We start from the raw sequence: 21,063 nt of genomic DNA, 5'->3' as shown, positions 1-21,063 counted from the left end.
CATTTAATACTTTTGAAACATATTGCCAAATTATCCAACAGGAAGATTATAACAATTTATTCTCCCAACAGCTGCACTTAAAGTGCTTATTTCCTCATGTCCAGGTTAATAATGGGTATTATCTTATTCTTGTTGTTTGTCAATGATAAGCAAAAATAAAAAAATAACAATTTAAATACTATGACATTTTTCTTTAATTTACATTTTTTTAATTTTACTTAGAAAATTAAATTTAACAGGGTGACATTGATCAATAAGAGTACATAGGTTTCAGATAAACATTTCTATAGCATTTGAACTGTTGTCTATGTTGTATATCTATCACCCAAAGTCAAGTCATTTTTCATCACCATATATTTTTCCCTCTTTACATCCTCTCTAAAACTCCTCCCCCACAGTGCCTTCCCCTTGGTAACCACTTCACTTTTATCTATGTCCATAGACTCATTTTTATATCCTACCTATGTGTGATATACAGTTCTTAGCTTTTTCTGATTTACTTAGTTCACTCAGTATAATGTTCTCAAGTTCCATCCATGTTGTCATAAATAGCACTGTCATCATTTCTTTTCTTTTTCTTTTTTTTGTGACAGAGACTGAAGGAGACAAAGAGGAGGGACAGATAAGGACAGACAGCAAAGAAGAGAGATAAGAAGCATCAATGCTTCATTGCAGCACCTTAGTTGTTCACTGATTGCTTTCTCATATGTGCCTTGACCAGGGAGCTACAGCAGAGCAAGTGACCTCTTGCTCAAGCCAGTGACCTTGGGCTTAAGCAAGTGACTATGGATCAAGTCTATGATCTCATGGTCAAGCCAGCGACCCCCCACTCAAGCTGATGAGCCTGCACTCAAGCCAGATGAGCCCACATTCAAGCCAGCAACTTCAAGGTTTCAAACCTGGATACTCTGTATCCCAGTCCAATGCTCTATTCACTGCACTACTGCCTAGTCAGGCTGTCATCATTTCTTATGGCTGAGTAGTATTCCATTGTATAGATGTGCCAGATCTTCTTTATCTTATCATCTATCAAGGCATACTTTGGTTGTTTCCATGTCTTGACCACTGTGAACAATGCTGTGATTAACATGGAATTGCATGTGTCTTTACGTACCAGTGTTTTCGAGTTTTGGGAGTATATACCCAGTAGAGGATTGCTGGGTCATATGGTAGATCTAGTCTTAATTTTTTGAGAAACCACCATACTTTCTTCCATAATGATTGTACTAATTTGCATTTCCACCAGCAGAAATGAGGGTTCCTTTTTCTCCACAGCCTCTCCATCACTTGTTATTACCTATCTTGTTGATAATTGCCAATATAATAGGTGTGAGGTGGTATCTCTTTATAGTTTTGATCTGCATTTCTCAAATAGCTAGTGAAGATGAGCATCTTTTCATATATCTATTCAGCATTAATAACCAAAATATATAAAGAACTTACAAAGCTCAGCAACAAATAAGCAAACAATCTAATTAAAATATGGGGAGAGGACTTGAACAGACACTTCTCCCAAGAAGACATACAAATTTTTATTTTTTTATCATAAGTGAATCTGAACTGCTTTCATTTTCTCATTGGCTATTTGTATTTGTTCTTTTGTAAATTGCCTATTTTTGTATGTGTCCCTTTTTTCTATTAAAATTTTTATGTTCCTTATTAATTTGTGAACACTCTTTATGTGTTAACCCTTATTAATAAAATACAAATTTTTCAGCATTTTATTGTTTTTCTCTTCTATGGCATTTAGAGGTTTGATTTTTAGACCTTCAAATCTGTTTATCTTTCCCTTTATAGTTTCAGTTTTTGGTGCCATGTTTAAAAGGTTTTCCCTTCTCCCAAACTGTTTATATTGTTATTTCTTCTGGGTCTCCTGTTTTATTATTTTATTTTCATATAACTATTTAATCCATCTGGAATTTATTTTGGTGAAGTGTAAGGTCAGAGTATATCTTTATTGAATAATGGTGCTGTAGTCATTAACTAAAATAAATAATAATTTCTTCTTAATTGTTTTGCCACATTTAATTATTGTATTAGGCATAGATTTATGATGGTGTCTGTTTCTAAGCCTCTTGTTCCATCCCTCTGATTCACCTCTTGACTCTCTTATAGCAGTTAGACATTTCACAAAAGAGGAAACACATGCTATCTGATACAGTACATATATATATATATTTACATCCTTATATACTAACATATGTATACATAACAGTGAGAAAAGTAAGCATTCTCAAAGATGCAAAGATACCAGTTTAGCCAAGTAGGAGAATGTGAACCTGCAAGATTGTATCACTTCCGTGAGGTCCAATCAGATAGTGGTTACCATCCTGTCTGTGCTGAATATCTTACATTTGCTTATCTATTCTGTCTCCAAGTTTCCCTGCCATGATTTGTGTTCCAGAAAGTTTACCTGTCCAGACTTAATAAATTGATTTCCTTGCTTTCTAGCTTCCACTTGGGTTCAGCCAATGGAGTACACCAGTAGGAGTTTGGAGGGTGGTGGAAGAGTTATTCATCTAGTTCTTTCCTGTTGAGAGATAATGAAAGCAATGGCTTCTACCAAGAGACCCTGTCCACATAGGTACCCTCCCCACTTTCTGGTAATAACTCACAGCTTCCCTTACTTGCCTTTTAGGCATCAAATATAACAACTTCTCTATGGTTGCTAGCCCCAAAGTCCTGTAGAGTGAGTCCTCACTCAACATTATCAATAGGTTCTGTGACTTTAAGCAAAATAATGTACTGTATAACAAAACAAATTATATCATAAACTAATTGATATAAATAAGAATTAAGTTTCTATGTCACCTTATCAACATTATAAAAAAAACAATGTTGAGCAACATGATGTTATTTGAAAACCTGCTGTAGTATGCTTTGTGATTCCTCTAAACTTACCTATATTTTTATTAAACTGTTCTCAAATTACCCAGATGGTGCCACCTATTTCTAACTTGGATTTTGACTGATACACTTTAGATGGACACCATATCCTTAAGAATATATGTGCTTGCACTATGGCCTTGCCAGAGATAATGATCTTAAACTCAGATATAATAATTCTGTCCCCCTCTCCTTCTTAAGTGTACTAAAGATTTTATCTCAAACCCCAGAGTACATCAAAGGCTTCTACAAAAAAAACAAAACCAAGGAGATTGTATAGAGCAGTTTTATAAAGATAGAAATGGGGTCCAAAAACTTTTATCACATAAAATGCAAAATCCCAGTATTGCAAAGTTAACAACAAGCCTTTTTTTGGGGGGGGGGGTTGGTCTCTACTCTCTCAAGAGACACAAAAGCATAGACCTGTTAAACTTACTGTACACAAGAGACATTACACTGAATTTAGAAAGTCCCAGATGATTACAAGTTAGTCATTCCACCATCTGTTCTCTACCAACCCCATCCCTGCAGAAAATAAACTTAGCCTTTTCCTACTTGAGAACTGGGGACAGGTAAAGGACAAACACTAAATGACAAATATGTATTATCAGCATTAACATCAGTAGGTTTTACTGAAGTTTAGACATTAAATGGTACAGCATGGCAAATCTAGTACACAGGGTTCCTGAAAGCCTCTACTGATTAATATTGTAGGACAGAGTTATACAGTATATAATATGGATTGGCTTGCTCATCCTTTATTCCCACTTCCTTCTAGTGTCCTTTCTGTGCTGCAAAGACTAGAAAACTTAGAACTACATTTCACAGACTCCAGTACAGCTTGAGTTCTTGGTTTAAAATAGCTTCCACAAAATATGTTAACTTATGTGAGATTTGGAAGGCAGAAGTAAATCCAGGGCCACCTTCCCTGTCTTTTTGGGCTCCTTTACCCTTGCAGTCAAGGTCATACATACAAGAGAATGTTCTTCAACAATGTAACAGCATTTAGTCTCTAGCTTCCTGGATATGAGAGGCAATGCATTAGTGTCAGCAAGATTTCCTGACTCCAGCTTCTGTTCCTTGGGCCACAGCAATGGTGCTACCTTCTTGAAACCAAACATCCCAGTGGTTGTCTCAGAGGTATTAGCCAACCAGTGAATGGGTTCTATCATTCCTTTACGTCCAGCCTAGAGCCTACTCTTCCAACCCTTCCAAAGATTTTTTAAAATATCTAATTTTTTTATTAAATCACTTTTAATCAAAATTTTCTAGAGTGGTTTCTGTTTCTTACACCGAATCCTGACAGATATAGGCAGCCAGAGTCAGAGTCTAGGATCTTTAACTAATTCCCCTCAAACCCTGACTCTGGAAAAATATGGGTTCTAGACAAGGGCATTTCAAGTAACAGCTGGCAAATACACAGGAAAATACTCTCTGTCCATCATTGTCCTAAGTTACAGGCACTAGAATCCTGCCTTTGGTTAAGGTCAACACTATACATAAATACATGAGTGATGGAGGAGCAGAGAGGGAGGGAGCCAGAAAGGTAACACAAAGTATCTACTATGTATCAATTACTAACCTAGACCCTTTCACATGTTCTCATTTAATTCTTACAACAGCTCTGGAAAGTCCCCAATTAACCCAACCATGGGTATACACATTTCTGAATACAGTGTGTCCATTTCCCTTGGGTTTAGAGCACTGTTAAATATAACACCTTACCTAGCATGAGGACATGGATGGGGGGTGTGTAGGTTTAGATTCTAAGTTACTCTGAGGACCTCAGTTGCAAAAGTATGTGACTTGTGTCAAGTACTCTACAATTAACATGACTTGACTCCAGTCTCTGTGTCTACTTCTTTCTGTTTTGCTACCAACTGATACATTTACTGCATGTCATGAATCAAACTTCTTGAAGGAATAATATATCCCTGTTCATCTTAAGCCCTGGCCACAAAAGTTAGCTGCTAGCCTATGGATGGGCAGCAACCCTTATAGACAGGTATCTGTCCCTGTTCCAATCAAATGTGACTGAGAGGAGGGTTCCCATATCCTGGTAGCTACTCAACAAGAGAAGAAATAAGGAAGACCAGATTTTGGAATCTCTTGAAAAATTAGAATATTTTGAAACACTGAGCCTACATTTCCATAGGCAACAGGGGGAAAGAGATCCCCTTTATATCATGGTTTGTTGCACATCACTTTATGTTAATTGCCTGGCCCTTTTAGACATTTGAATTTGAGAAATACTATGTTCCTTCCAGCTCTAATCAATATTAATTCTGAACTTCTCTACTTTTCTGGATTCCTTTACACTCAAAACACTGCAAATTGACATAGGCCTCATTGAACAGATCATTTGGAAACAAGCTGGGAATGAATTCCTTTATTTACTGATTCGATTCTCTAAATAGGGACTCTACATTTCCACACTATAAAGCTATTATTCTTCTCTATTGGCACTGCTTTAATTCTCAATGTGCCATGTATTATCATCATCCTGTCAAAATGAAAATGTTACAGAAAACCTGCAAGGGCCTTATCAAATCAAGTGGAAGTGATTAAGGATGGTAGAAAAAAAATAGAACAATTATATATACACTATTAAATAACACAATGGATAAGAATCCAACTAGTCCATATTTTCATAAGTAAGGTTGGCAATTTGATGTTTTGTTGACTCAAAAGCAAATTATCAATTCATTAAATGATTAAACCATTTATCTAAACTTGGAATGACAAAGCAATCAGAGACTCAGATAATCAGACTCCGAGTCTGTTCTCTGTGTAAAATTCAAATGCATCCAGTGCAATAAAATGTTGTACATAATGTCATTTATCTAATCAGCATATTTCTGTTCCAATGTGAGAACTTTGAACATGAGATGCAACAGGTATAGAAGCCGCAAAAAAAAAATTCATCTATGTAATTATAACAAACATTATCATGGTTGTCAAAATTAATTTAATTTAATTTGCTCAATTTTCTCAGTTAAAATTGACACAAAACATTTTTTGTGAGAGGTAAAAATGCAAAAACAAAAACAAAGAAATAAGTATAAACATGAATATTTTTTAATGCATGCATTTTTTAGTGTTAGCTAATATTGATTATGACAGATCAGACATTCCCAAACATTTTAAGATTAGTTGAATATGAACATTCACTCTATGAAAGTCCAAACCTTTGGCTTCTTTTGAGTAATAATGAGTTCCACTGTTGCAATTACAATAAATATAAATATAGAAAACCCCTATTAACACAAAATTGCTCAGGGAAACACTCTTTCCTAAGGCAAAGGCCACATTTATTTTAGATTACAGTGTCATTTTGATCCTCCTCCTTTTGGAGCCAGAGTTACACCAGTACTTGTCAGATTTCAGGTATACATCAGAGACACTCGGACTGTTAAACATGCAGGTTCTAGGGACTGACACTAGTCTTGATTAAAAAGGTCTTGATGGAGCCTGAAAATTCTGTATTTATAACAAATAACCCAGATAGTTCTTCTGTAAATGATTCAAGGGCCACATTGTCAGAAACGCTGACCCACACAATGTTTTCTTTCTTCCTTTGTATTACGTTGTTTTGAATCCTTGCATTATAAATCTTTCCAATATCTTTCCTGAGTGCTTTTCACATGTCCTAATCAACTTCCACTAATATTCCCTGAACCCACCCCCCCTACCCCATCTCATGAACTGGAAACATTTACGTTTTCTACCTTTTCCTTCTCCAGATTTATACCTCTCAGGCCTTCACACATGTAATTTCTCCTTTGAAGACCTCAATTAGCTGAACCCTTTGGAGAATGTCCAGTCTTTCCTAAGTCAATCAGATTACCAAGTGTTTCAGAGCAGGGGCTCTTCAAGTAAATATGTAGCTCTGTTTCTTGCAAACATCCCTGTTGCCAAGGATAAGATTATTATCTAAGCCTTTAGTGTCCTCAGTACTACTCTACAGAGTAGGCAGCATAAAACGAAGAAAGAGGATTACAAACCCATTTATTTAGTATCTTATTAGCAGCTCAAGAAAAAAAAAGTTGTCAGTCAAGAACTAGAATCCTATGTATTGAAAATTCACAATTGTCTGTTGATATGAATTATCCAAGTTATTACTGATCCCACATACCACAGACGCAAAATAGATAGTAAGCTATCAACTGGAAACTCACTTGGGGAGCTTTTCATATATATCATTACCTGGGCCTGCCCAAAATCAGTTTCTCAACTTTAGCACTATTGATATTTTAGTCAGATAATTCTTTGTCGTGAGGGGCTGTCCTGTGCATTATAGAATGCTTAGAAGCATCACTGGACTCTACCTACTCTATGCCAGTTTACTTCCTTCTTTCCTTCTCAGTTATATCCTAGACACTGCCAAATGTACCCTGGTGGAGGGGGCGCAGAATTTCTCCCACTTCAGAGAAATTAATCCTTGACCAATTAAATCAGAATTCCTGAGTGTGGAGCCTGATATTCTTTAAAAGCCTCCCAGATAAACTTAATGTGCAGCCTAGGTTGAGAGCCAGTACTTTAGGCAAATCTCTGAGCTTCAGCTTTCTTTTTTTGTGACAGAGACAGAGAGAGGGACAGATAGAGACAGACAGACAAGAAGGGAGAGAGATGAGAAGCTCAAATCTTTGTTGAGGTTCCTTAGTTGTTCATTGATTGCTTTCTCATATGTGCCTTGACAAGAGGGCTACAGCAGGGCAAGTGACCCTTGCTCAAGCCAGTGACCCCGTGCTCAAGCTGGTGAGCCCATGCTCAAGCCAGATGAGCCCGCGCTCAAGCCAGCAACCTCAGGGTTTCAAACCTGGGTCCTCTACATTCTAGTCTTATACTCTATCCACTGTGCCACTGCCTGGTCAGGTTCAGCTATCTCATCTGTAAGATAGAAAGATGAGAATATATACTTCATAGAGTTGTTCTAAATATAAAATGAAATATATGTGAAAATGTTTTATGGCTTGACCAATGATGATGCAATGGACAGAGTGTCAACCTAGGACACTAAAGTCCCAGTTCAAAACCCCGAAGCCCCCAGCTTGAGTACAGGCTCACCGGTTTGAGCAGAGTCACTGGCTTGACCACGGGTTCAGAGTCATGATCCTAAGGTCACTGGCTTGAGCAAGGGGTCAGTGGCTCAGCTTCAGCCACCCAGTCAAGGCATATATGAGAAGCAATCAATGAATAACTGAAGTGAAACAACTATAAGTTGATGCTTCTCATGCTTTTTTCTCCCTCTCTCCCTTCCTGTCTCTGTCTCTCTCTCGCTCTCTCAAATCAATAAAAAAAGAAAATATTTAATGAATTGTTAAATAAATATAATGTAATATTTCTCTCATCTCTCTGAGCACTAGTCCGGGGGTCATAAAATTGCAGCTTGCAAGACAAATCCAGCTCATCACCTCTTTTTGTATGATCTGTGAGCTAAGAGTGGTCAGTATACCTTTTTTTAATATTTTATTTATTGATTTTTTAGAGAGAGAGGAGTGAGAGAGAGAGACAGAGAGAGAGAGAAGGGGGATGAGCAGGAAGCTTCGACTTCCATATGTGCCTTGACCGGGCAAGCCCAAGGTTTCGAACCGGTGACCTCAGTGTTCCAGGTCGACGCTTTATCCCACTGCGTCACCACAGGTCAGGCGTCAGTATACTTTTTAATGGTTGAACAGAAATCAGAGAAATAATAATATTTTGTGACTCATGAAAATTACATGAAATTCAAATTTTAGTACCCATAAATAAAGTTGTATTGGAACTTAAGTATGTCCATTTATTTACAGATTCTATGGCTGCTTTTGCATGACAAGTTGAAGAGTTGTGGCAGAGACCTCATAGCCCACAAAGCCTAAAATATTTACTACCTGGCCTTTTACACAAAAAGTTTGATAACCACTGGACCAACTGAATTAGCCACTTACTCTTTGATTTTTCAGGGAGACTGAGGAAGAAAAGAAAGGCAAAAGTAAAATGATGAACTTCTATCACTTATTTTAAACCATATAAATGAATTTGAAATGATAGCATAGACATTACAATCCACCAGAAGACAAAATACAGTTTCTTCCTCTAATTAAATTTTTTTAAAAAAATTCTATGTCCATTTCATTGGCAAGACCTTTTTGACTCCCTTTCTTGGAAATGTAAATGCTTCATCATTGTGCATGTTTACTGGAATTCTTTCTTCCTGTAGATAATCAAAGCCTCTACGCTTTACTTCTATCTTAGGATAGAACCACTGCTGGGGCATGGGGGAGCTTATTCGTAGCTGATTTTCCTAAGCCTATCTCAGTATTTCTAATCTAGAAGACTGTTCCTTTTGCATAGATAGACTGGTAATAATGAGTGTCATAGCAAGGCTGTGCAGAGCAGATTAAGACAACTGCTTTATTTGCCATGGACATTACCACAAAACATTTTCCTACTAGGTTTTCTTTCTGCTACATTGCTAGCATTCATCCTATTTTAATTTTTTTAAATAAATTGTTATTAATGGTAATGGGATGACATTAATAAATCAGGGTACATATATTCAAAGAAAACATGTCTAGGTTATTTTGTCATCAAATTATGTTACAAACCCCTCGCCCAAAGTCAGATTGTCCTCCGTCACCCTCTATCTAGTTCTCTGTGCCCCTCCCACTCCCCCTAACTCTCTCCCTCCCTCCCTCCCATGTCCTCCCTCCCCCCCCACCCTTGGTAACCACCACACTCTTGTCCATGTCTCTTAGTCTCATTTTTATGTTCCACCAATGTATGGAATCATGTAGTTCTTGTTTTTTTCTGATTTGCTTATTTCACTCCTTATAATGTTATCAAGATCCCACCATTTTGCTGTAAATGATCTGATGTCATCATTTCTTATGGCTGAGTAGTATTCCATAGTGTATATGTGCCACATCTTCTTTATCCAGTCTTCTATTGAAGGGCTTTTTGGTTGTTTCCATGTCTTGGCCACTGTGAACAGTGCTGCAATGAACACGGGGCTACATGTGTCTTCACGTATCAATGTTTCTGAGGTTTTGGGGTATATACCCAGTAGAGGGATTGCTGGGTCATAAGGTAGTTCTATTTGCAGTTTTTTGAGGAACCACCATACTTTCCTCCATAATGGTTGTACTACTTTACAGTCCCACCAACAGTGAATGAGGGTTCCTTTTTCTCCACAGCCTCTCCAACATTTGCTATTACCCGTCTTGTTGATAATAGCTAATCTAACAGGAGTGAGGTGGTATCTCATTGTAGTTTTGATTTGCATTTCTCTAATAACTAATGAAGCTGAGCATCTTTTCATATATCTGTTGGCCATTTGTATTTCTTCCTGGGAGAAGTGTCTGTTCATATCCTCTTCCCGTTTTTCTATTGGATTGTTTGTTTGTTTGTTGTTGAGTTTTATGAGTTCTTTGTAAATTTTGGATATTAGGCCCTTATCTGAGCTGTCGTTTGAAAATATCAGTTCCCATGTAGTTGGCTGTCTGTTTATTTTGATATCAGTTTCTCTTGCTGAGCAAAAACTTTTAATTCTGATGTAGTCCCATTCATTTATCTTTGCCTTCACTTCTCTTGCCATTGGAGTCAAGTTCATAAAATGTTCTTTAAAACCCAGGTCCATGATTTTAGTACCTATGTCTTCTTCTATGTACTTTATTGTTTCAGGTCTTATATTTAGGTCTTTGATCCATTTTGAATTAATTTTAGTACACGGGGACAGGCTGTAGTCGAGTTTCATTCTTTTGCATGTGGCTTTCCAGTTTTCCCAACACCATTTGTTGAAGAGGCTTTCTTTTCTCCATTGTGTGTTGTTGGCCCCTTTATCAAAGATTATTTGACCATATATATGTGGTTTTATTTCTGGGCTTTCTATTCTGTTCCATTGGTCTGAGTGTCTATTTTTTTGCCAATACCATGCTGTTTTGATTATCGTGGCCCTATAATATAGTTTAAAGTCAGGTATTGTAATGCCCCCAGCTTCATTCTTTTTCCTTAGGATTGTTTTGGCTATTCGGGGTTTTTTATAGTTCCATATAAATCTGATGATTTTTTGATCCATTTCTTTAAAAAATCGCATAAGGATTTTGATGGGAATTGCATTAAATTTGTATATTGCTTTGGGTAATATGGCCATTTTGATTATATTTATTCTTCCTATCCAAGAACAAGGAATATTTTTCCATCTCATTGTATCTTTTTCGATTTCCCTTAACAATGCTTTGTAATTTTCATTATATAGGTCCTTTACGTTCTTTGTTATGTTTATTCCTAGGTATTTTAATTTTTGTTGCAATCGTGAAGGAGATTATTTTTTTGAGTTCGTTTTCTAATATTTCATTGTTGGCATATAGAAAGGCTATGGACTTTTGTATGTTAATTTTGTATCCTGCGACCTTACTGTATTGGTTTATTGTTTCTAATAATCTTTTTGTGGAGTCCTTCGGGTTTTCGATGTATAGGATCATATCATCAGCAAAAAGTGATAGCTTTACTTCTTCTTTTCCGATATGGATGCCTTTTATTTCTCTGTCTTGTCTGATTGCTCTGGCCAGAACTTCTAGCACCACGTTGAATAAGAGTGGAGAGAGTGGACAACCCTGTCTTGTTCCTGATTTAAGGTAGAAAGTCCTCAGTTTTATGCCGTTTAATAGGATGTTGGCTGATGGTTTATCATATATGGCCTTTATCATGTTGAGATATTTTCCTTCTATACCCATTTTGTTGAGAGTCTTAAACATAAAATTGTGTTGTATTTTATCAAAAGCCTTTTCTGCATCTATTGATAAGATCATCTGGTTTTTGTTCTTTGTTTTGTTGATATGGTGTATTACGTTAATCGTTTTGCGTATGTTGAACCATCCTTGAGATTCTGGGATGAATCCCACTTGATCATGATGTATTATTTTTTTAATATGTTGTTGTATTCGGTTTGCCAGTATTTTGTTTAGTATTTTAGCATCTGTATTCATTAGAGATATTGGTCTGTAGTTTTCTTTCTTTGTGCCATCCTTGCCAGGTTTTGGTATGAGGGTTATGTTGGCCTCATAAAATGTGTTTGGAAGTATTGCTTCTTCTTCAATTTTTTGGAAGATTTTGAGTAGAATAGGAACCAAGTCTTCTTTGAATGTTTGATAGAATTCACTAGTATAACCGTCTGGGCCTGGACTTTTATTTTTGGGGAGATTTTTAATAGTTTTTTCTATTTCCTCCCTGCTGATTGGTCTGTTTAGACTTTCTGCTTCTTCATGACTCAGTCTAGGAAGGTTGTATTGTTCTAGGAATTTATCCATTTCTTCTAGATTGTTGTATTTGGTGGCATATAATTTTTCATAGTATTCTACAATAATTCTTTGTATATCTATGATGTCTGTGGTGATCTCTCCTCTTTCATTTTGGATTTTATTTATTTGAGTCCTGTGTCTTTTTTCCTTGGTGAGTATTGCCAAGGTTTTGTAAATTTTGTTGATATTTTCAAAGAACCAGCTCCTTGTTTTATTGTTTTTTTCTATAGTTTTTCTGTTCTCTATTTCATTTATTTCTGCTCTGATTTTTATTATCTCCTTTCTTCGGCTGGTTTTGGGTTGTCTTTGTTCTTCTTTTTCTAGTTCCTTAAGGTGTGAAGTTAAGTGGTTTACTTCGGCTCTCTCTTGTTTGTTCATATAGGCCTGAAGTGATATGAACTTTCCTCTTATTACTGCTTTTGCTGCATCCCAGAGATTCTGATATGTCGTATATTTTCATTTGTCTGTATATATCTTTTGATCTCTGCGCTTATTTCTTCTTTGACCCATTCATTTTTTTAGAAGTATGTTGTTTAGTTTCCACATTTTTGTGGGTTTTTCCCCCTCTTTTTTGCAGTTGAATTCTAGTTTCAAGGCTTTATGATCAGAAAATATGCTTCGTACAATTTCAATTTTTCTAAATTTGCTGATATTGTCTTTGTGGCCCAACATATGGTCAATTCTTGAGAATGTTCCATGTACACTAGAGAAAAATGTATACTCTGTTGCTTTGGGATGAAGTGTCCTGTAGATGTCTATCATATCCAGGTGTTCTAGTATTTCGTTTAAGGCCACTATATCTTTATTGATTCTCTGTTTGGATGACCGATCTAGAGCCGTCAGCGGTGTATTGAGGTCTCCAAGTATGATTGTATTTTTGTTAGTTTTTGTTTTAAGGTCAATAAGTAGCTGTCTTGTATATTTTGGTGCTCCTTGGTTTGGTGCATATATATTAAGGATTGTTATGTCTTCTTGATTCAACTTCCCCTTAATCATTATGAAATGACCATTTTTGTCTCTGAGTACTTTTTCTGTCTTGTAGTCAGCATTATTAGATATGAGTATTGCTACGCCTGCTTTTTTTGGGGTGTTGTTTGCTTGGAGTATTGTTTTCCAGCCTTTCACTTTGAATTTGTTTTTATCCTTGTTGCTTAGATGTGTTTCTTGTAGGCAGCATATAGTTGGATTTTCTTTTTTAATCCATTCTGCTACTCTGTGTCTTTTTATTGGTAAGTTTAATCCATTTACATTTAGTGTAATTATTGACACTTGTGGGTTCCCTACTGCCATTTTATAAATTGCTTTCTGTTAGTTTTGTATCTAGTTTGATTCTTCTCTTTTGTTTTTCTATCATTTGTTTTTGTTTGTTTGTGTTCCATACTTCTTTCCTCTGTTGCTACCTTTTTTAAGTCAAGTGTTTTTGTGGTGGTTTTTTTAAGGGTGGTTACCATTAAGTAATGAAAAGGGTACCTACCATATTCATTGTAGTACCCTATCTTATAAGTATTTCTGCACTTCATCATCCTTTGCTACTGTTAATCTCCATCCTCTCCCCCCTTTTTTTCCTTTGTTGTCACAGTTTAAGTTTGGTTTTATTGTGTTCTTGGTGGAGCTGTTACTTGTGGTGTTGTTTTCTTTTGTTCTTTGAATCTGGTTGGAAAACCCCCCTTAGTATTTCCTGCAGTGGGGGCTTTCTGTTGATAAATTCTCTCATCTTTTCTGTATTTGTGAATGTTTTTATATCTCCTTCATACTTGAAGGATAGCTTTGATGGGTATAGTATTCTTGGCTGAAAGTTCCTCTCTTTCAGGGCTTTAAATATTGGGGTCCACTCTCTTCTAGCTTGTAGAGTTTCTGCTGAGAAATCTGATGATAATCTAATAGGCCTTCCTTTATATATTGTATTCTTCTTTTCCCTGGCTGCCTTGAGAATTTTTTCTTTGTCATTGGTTTGTGTCATCTTTATTATGATGTGCCTTGGAGTGGGTTTGTTGGGGTTAAGAAAACTTGGTGTTCTGTTTGCTTCTTGAATTTGAGGCTTTAGTTCCTTCCACAGGCTTGGGAAGTTCTCGTCTATTATTTGTTTGAGTATATTCTCCATTCCATTTTCTTTCTCTTCTCCCTCTGATATACCTATTATTCTTATGTTATTCTTTCTGATGGAGTCAGACAATTCCTGTAGGGCTTTCTCGTTTTTTATTATTTTTGAGTCTCTTTCTTCTTCTCTCTGTTGTGCCTCAAGTTGTTTGTCTTCTATTTCACTAATCCTATCTTCAATCTGGGCTGTTCTGTTAGCTAAGCTTGTTACCTTGTTTTTCAGCTCGTGAATTGAGTTTTTCATTTCTGTTTGATTTGTTTTTATAGTTTCGATTTTCTTGGTAATATATTCTTTGTGTTCATTGAGTTGTTTTTTGATCTCCCTATATTGCCTTTCTGTGTTTTCTTGTATATCTCTGAGTATTTTTAAGATTTCTATTTTAAATTCTCTGTCATTTAGCTCCAAGGCTTCCAATATGTTAAGTCTTTTCTCCATAGATTTTTCCACATCTATTTGTGTTACCTCTCTTTCTTTTGTATCCATAATATTCGATTTCCTCTTTCTTATCGGCATCTGAGGGTGGTCTTATTGATAGCACTAATTAGAATTAATAAAGAGTAAAAAGAAAAAAAAAATAAAACACCCCACAAAAAAAAACAGTAATAATTTATTATTTCCCCCTTTTTTTCTCTCTTCTCTTTCCCTCCTCTCCCCTCCTCAGGGAAATATCATGCCTATAATGGAGGGCCTGATTTGGGGTGAAGAGTTCAAGGGGCAAAAAAAAGGGAGTAGGGACCTACTAAATGCAAAAAAAAAAAAAAAAGGAAGAAAATCTTAGACAAGCATAAGATGATTTGCTTGTAAGTGATGGTCAACTAAGAGATATAATGAGAGGGATAAGAGGGAATCAGAAAAAAGGACCAAAAAAGAATAATAAAGAAGAAAAAATAAAAATAATAAGTAAAAATCTGTTGTATTAAGTGGAGCGAAGACTAAATACAATGGAGACCTTGGGTTGGGAGGACCCAAAATGCCACAAAAATAAACAAACAAGAGAAAAAAAAATAAAAACAAAAGCAAAAAAGAGAAATAAAGCCAAAAAAAAGCCTTGAGTCCCAAATTAACTAATTTGTTCGTGATTGAGGATTATATGGGAGGAAAGTAAAATGAGAAAAGAAAAAATGAATAGAAAGGAAAAAATAAGAAAAAGAGAAAAACGAAGGAAGAAATAAAATAGGAGGAGAAAAAAACAAAATAAAGCAAGACAAAAAAAAAAAAACAAAAGAGGAGAGAGTGAGAGTTAAGTGTTTTGGAGTATAACCTTAAAGGAGGGTGAGGATGAAGAAGAAAAATAAAATGCAACACTCATGGGTAGTGTAGTTCAAGAAAGGGAAAGCATAAGATGGGCAGAGAATAGAAGGACCGAGGTGGAGGAAATAAAGGCAAAAAGATAGAAGAAACAAACAACAACAACAACAACAAAAAAATTAGTGGATCAAGTTGTAAAGTCTGTGGGTTTTTCTTGATTTTGAGAGGTTAACTTCTTCCTTTTTCTTTTCTCTCCCTCTTCCTGGTCGGTGACTCTGTACCCCAGGCTCTACCCCTGTGTCACTCTTAGGTAGGGATTTGCAGTTGATGGGATTCTATGGCAATGTCATATAATTGGCTTTAGTCTTGCTGGAAGTAAAGGCTTGTTGGCGTTTGCAGGGTCCAACGATGAGAGAGTTTGCTTTCCTGGATTCTCTCTCCTAGTCCCCCCTTTCTGAATTAGCAGCCTGGTGATCCAGCTATAAGGCTGCAACTGCTTCTGCCTGGGGAGTAAGAGGCTCAAAGAGCTGGGAAATCCCCATTCTATCCCCACTCAGTGCAAGGCTTTGGGAAAGGCTCTGACAGTCAGGGCCTCCAGTGTAATCAGGCGGGGGTGGGAGTCAATTGTTGTCAAGGTGACTGTTCAGCACCTATCATTTAGTTGGACCTCTCAACCCAGGCTTTCCACATTTTGTAGCCTGTTTTTGCAGGGAAGAAGAGGCACTAGTCTCTGCTTACGACTAGTGTAGTATAGACCTTATTATCTGCCAAGTCCTTCTTGTTAGCGTTTATCCCTTAATATGGAGGCTCTATCAATCAGAAGTGGCCCCCGCCCCTTTAGCGAGAGGCACTAAAAAATATCACGCCTCTTGTCTTGGATTGCTGAACTGAGAGAGATCTTATCAATTAGAACCGAGGGTGCGCAGATTTTATGGGTTAAGCTAATTTCAGTGATTGGGTCGCAGCTGTGCTTCCGAAGGTATTTTAGGCTGCCTGCGCACGCCCCTCCCCCAACGCTTGATTGTTAGCTTGAATGGCTGGGTGAGGTGCCCCGCCCACGGAGAGAATCTCCCAAGCCTCTCCCGCTTGCCCCGCCACTGGCGGCTGGACCGCACCAGGCGCAGGATAATGGAGCCCCCTGGGTGTGCGGGCCAGCAGGGTGCCCTGGGCACGTGGAATGCCCAAGGCACGCACGTGAATGGGGCGCTCCGGGCACCGGTGGCTGGCGACCCCCACTCGCAGTGTGCGGGCCGCTGGGAACGTCAGCGGTGCTCAACCGGACCGGGCGCGCGCGGCGGCTCGTGGCAGCCGCTCGCGGCGGCGGTTCGCTGCGGCCGCTCGCGGCGGCTCGCGGTTCCCAAGTATATGGGCTGACTCACCGCAGGCGCACTCCCTCGCGGCTTGAATGAGCGTCGCTGCTGCGGTAGCTTCCTCCACACCCTCGTCTCTCAGATTCAAGTGATAACAGTCCTTTTGCTTTCAGTTTGTGTGGAACTCCGGAATGCTCCGAGGATAAATTTTTCTGTTTCTAGTTGATAAATTTGTTGTGATTTAGGGGAGAGCTGTCGGACGCACTTCTCACGGCGCCATTTCCGTGACGTCACTACATTCATCCTTTTAAGAACATTTTATTAATCCTTATTTATTTTCATTGCCTAGATCAGTACTGTCCAATATAACACAAGTTATATGTAATTCTTTAATAGCCATTAATAATCAGTGAGATTTTACAATAACTGTCTTAGATCTCTGGAGTCTTGTAGATGTCCTTTGTCTAGCTAATCCTTCTGTTTCTAGGGACCATATGGTTTGTGATGATATGATCATCTCTATTCCTTTTACACAGGCTTGACTGACATGACAACTGGATTGAGCAAAATAAAAGGATTAAGATTTAAACTCAGGAGGAACTAAGTCAGTGAAAAGAATCAGAACATGTAAAAATTCCTTAAATAAAAATTTATTAACTTTAAAAACACTGCTTTACATATTGAAGTAGTTATAAATGATATGATATCTGGAAGTTGCATCAGAATGATGGGGGAAAGTAGGTGGAGATATATATGAAACAAGAGTGACTATCTCTAATGATTGCTGTAGCTTAATAATAGACACATGAGTGTTCATTACATTAGTCTGTCTATATTTGACAATATTTGAGAATTTCAATAATAAACAGTTTTTAAAATTTTAAAAATCTGCCCTGGCCGGTTGGCTCAGCGGTTGAGCGTCAGCCTAGCGTGTGGAGGACCCGGGTTCGATTCCCGGCCAGGGCACACAGGAGAAGCGCACATTTGCTTCTCCACCCCTCCGCCGCACCTTCCTCTCTGTCTCTCTCTTCCCCTCCTGCAGCCAAGGCTCCATTGGAGCAAAGATGGCCCGGGTGCTGGGGATGGCTCTGTGGCCTCTGCCCCAGGTGCTGGAGTGGCTCTGGTCGTGACATGGCGACGGCCAGGATGGGCAGAGCATCGCCCCCTGGTGGGCAGAGCGTCGCCCCTGGTGGGCGTGCCGGGTGAATCCCGGTCGGGCGCATGCGGGAGTCTGTCTGACTGTCTCTCCCTGTTTCCAGCTTCAGAAAAATGAAAAAAAAAAATTTTTAAATCTTCTTCAACTGCCAGATGAGGCCAAATGTGCTTCCACACAAAAGAAAAATCCTCAATTTTCTTCAGAAGCAGAACTTTTCATGTTTTGATTTGTTGGAACTTGGGCCAAAAGGAGATAGTTCCCCAAAATTATTTATCCCTAGTTTTTAGCAAAGTATCTAGCATAATAATAGGTCAAAATAAATATTTATTGAACCATGAATAAACCTATATTTTTTATCCTGCAAGATCATCCAGGAGAGTAATAACAACCATGATAACAGCAATAAGTAAAAAATAATGAAGATTTCTTATGTGTCAGGTACAGTGCCAAACACTGTGAATACATCATCATTATCTCTTTTAATCCTTACTACACCCTTATAGCATACATAAGAACATGAATATTTTCACTGGTTTTTGTTGTTGTTGTTGTTATTGTTTTGTTTTGGGTTTTTTTTTTTGTATTTTCTGAAGTTGGAAACAAGGAGGCCATCAGACAGACTCCCACATGCACCCGACCGGGATCCACCCGGCATGCCCACAAGGGGGCGATGCTCTGCCCATCCAGGGCATTGCTCTGTTTCAACCAGAGCCATTCTAGTGCCACAGAGCCATCCCCAGCGCCCGGGTCAACTTTGCTCCAATGGAGCCTCAGCTGCGGGAGGGGAAGAGAGAGACAGAGAGGAAGGAGGGGGTGAGGGGTGGAGAAGCAGGTGGGCGCTTCTCCTGTGTGCCCTGGTCTGGAATCGAACCCGGGATTCCTGCATGCCAGGCCGATGCTCTACCACTGAGCCAACTGGCCAGGGCCTTTTCACTGTTTTTTACACTGGTATGTCCCCAGTGGTTAAAACATGATGACTCAATAAATATTTATTCAATGAATGAATCAAAAGTAGACAGTATTATCATACCCCTTATTCAGATGAGGAATCTGAGGTTTAAAAGGTTAAATAACCTGTCCAGCTAGTAAATGACAGAGTTTAAATCAAATTCAGATAACTCAAACCTCTCATTCAACCACTGACACCCACACTTTAAAAATTTGTTTATTATTATAACTGTTCAAACCAGTGACCTCCAAAGGCCCTAAAAATACAGTATATGATGGAGATATTTTGATAGCACCTCAAACAGAATAGACAAATATGGGATACTCAATGTCATTAATTAAAAAACTTAAGTCACAGTGCCCTTGGTAGTCCCCTAGATCTGTCCCTTGGTTAAACAGTGTTTAGACAGAACAAACCCAGGGATCCCCTTCTTCCAGCCTCTGACTACCCTCCAACCTCTTCTCCAGTCACCACCTTCAAAACCACCTCAGCCATACTCAGCCTCTGAGACCAGCAAACACTGTTTTGACCTTTAACTCCTTTTTTGCTGAACAATCATGAGCTCCCAAATTCGTCAGAATTATTTCACCAAAGTGGAAGCTGCCATCAGCCTCCCAGTCAAACTACATCTGCGGGACTCCTACACCTACCTCTCTCTGGGCTTCTAATTTGACCATACAATTTTGCTCTGGAGGGTGTGGGCCACTTTTTTTCACAGGAAACTCAACATCTCTTAAAGATGCAAAACCCAGGGGAAGGGTGGAGGGAGGAGAGAAAAAAGGGACAAATATACAGCAACAGAAAATAATTTGACTTTGGGAGGTGATCACACAATGCAACCAACAGTTGAAATGCTAGAGATGTTCACAGGAAACCTATGCATTCTTTTTGATCAATGTCACCCCATTAAACTTAATTTCAAAATACATACATACATACATACATACATACTATGCAAAACCTATGCAGTGGCCACATTCTCTTCCAGGATGTGCTGAGGCCTTCCCAAGATAAGTGTGGTAGACTCAGGATGCCATGGAAGCTGCCGTGGCCATGGAAAAGAACCTGAGCCAGGCTCTTTTGGATCTGCATGCCCTGGGGTCTACCCACACAGACCCTCATCTCTGTGACTTCCTAGATAGCCACTTCTTGGATCAGCAGGTGAAATTCATCAAGAAGGTGGGTGACCACCTGACCAACCTCTACAGCTGGTCGCCCCCAAGCTGGGCTGGGTGAGTATCTCTTCAAAAGGCTCACTCTAAAGTAAGACTAGGAACCTTTGGAGCCCAAAGGTTTTTAGGAACACCCTCATTCCCCTGATATCTGGCTTTTGCCTGAGCCTCTCCCTGAAAACAGTAGGCTTCCTTTAAACCACTCTGGAACCTTCTCCCAGGCACTGGACCAAATGGATATAATAAAGATTTTTTCAGGGAAAAAACTTGAGCTAGTCTCCTTTCCTTGCTCTCTCAAGTCAATTTCAGACATACTTGGGAGACTTGCCCTGCTCTCCCCAGGAAAGCCTCAATCCTGTAAGTAATGAAGCTTCGCATACCTTTCTTGTGGGTGTGTTGTGGTATTATTATTCTTTTATGTGTGTGTGAGAGAGAGAGGAGGGGAGGCAGAGAGAAAGATTCCGCCATTCACCCTGACCAAGATCCACTTGGCAAACCCGCTAGGGAGCAATGTTCTGCCTATCTGGGGCTATTGCTCTGTTGCTCAGCAACCAAGCAATTTCTTTTTAGCAGTTGAGGTGGAGACCACCAGTCATCTTAACCACCCAAGACCTACTCACTAGCACCAATTGAGCCATGGAAGCGGCAGTGGAAGAGAGAGAGAGAGAGGAGAGAGAGAGAGAGAGAGAGAGAGGAGGAAGGGTGAGTGGTGGAGAAGCAGATGGTCGCTTCTCCTGTGAGCCCTGACCAGGAATCAAACCACATGCCAGCCAATGCTCTATCACCAAGCCAATTGGCCTGCACCTGCATTATCAGTCTTGACGTCCTAAGTAATTTTGGGGTGGGTGCTCCTTATTTCTTTATGATGGTCATAACAGAGACAGAGGGAAATCTGAACAGGAGAAGAAGGCAATATAATGGCTAAAACAAGATGTGACACTCCTGGCTTTGAGGATGCGTGAAAAA

At 38.7% G+C, this 21,063-nt stretch overlaps 1 pseudogene; it reads left to right on the top strand.

Annotated features, from left to right (window-relative positions):
- The first annotated feature begins 19,482 nt into the window (after positions 1 to 19,482).
- On the top strand, positions 19,483 to 20,192 carry LOC136317488 (ferritin light chain-like; annotated as a pseudogene).
- Positions 20,193 to 21,063: the final 871 nt, after the last annotated feature.

The sequence above is a fragment of the Saccopteryx bilineata genome, chromosome X (genome assembly GCF_036850765.1).
Source record: "Saccopteryx bilineata isolate mSacBil1 chromosome X, mSacBil1_pri_phased_curated, whole genome shotgun sequence".
NCBI classification, from domain to species: Eukaryota; Metazoa; Chordata; class Mammalia; order Chiroptera; family Emballonuridae; genus Saccopteryx; species Saccopteryx bilineata.
This window is presented reverse-complemented; position numbering and strand designations above follow the sequence as displayed.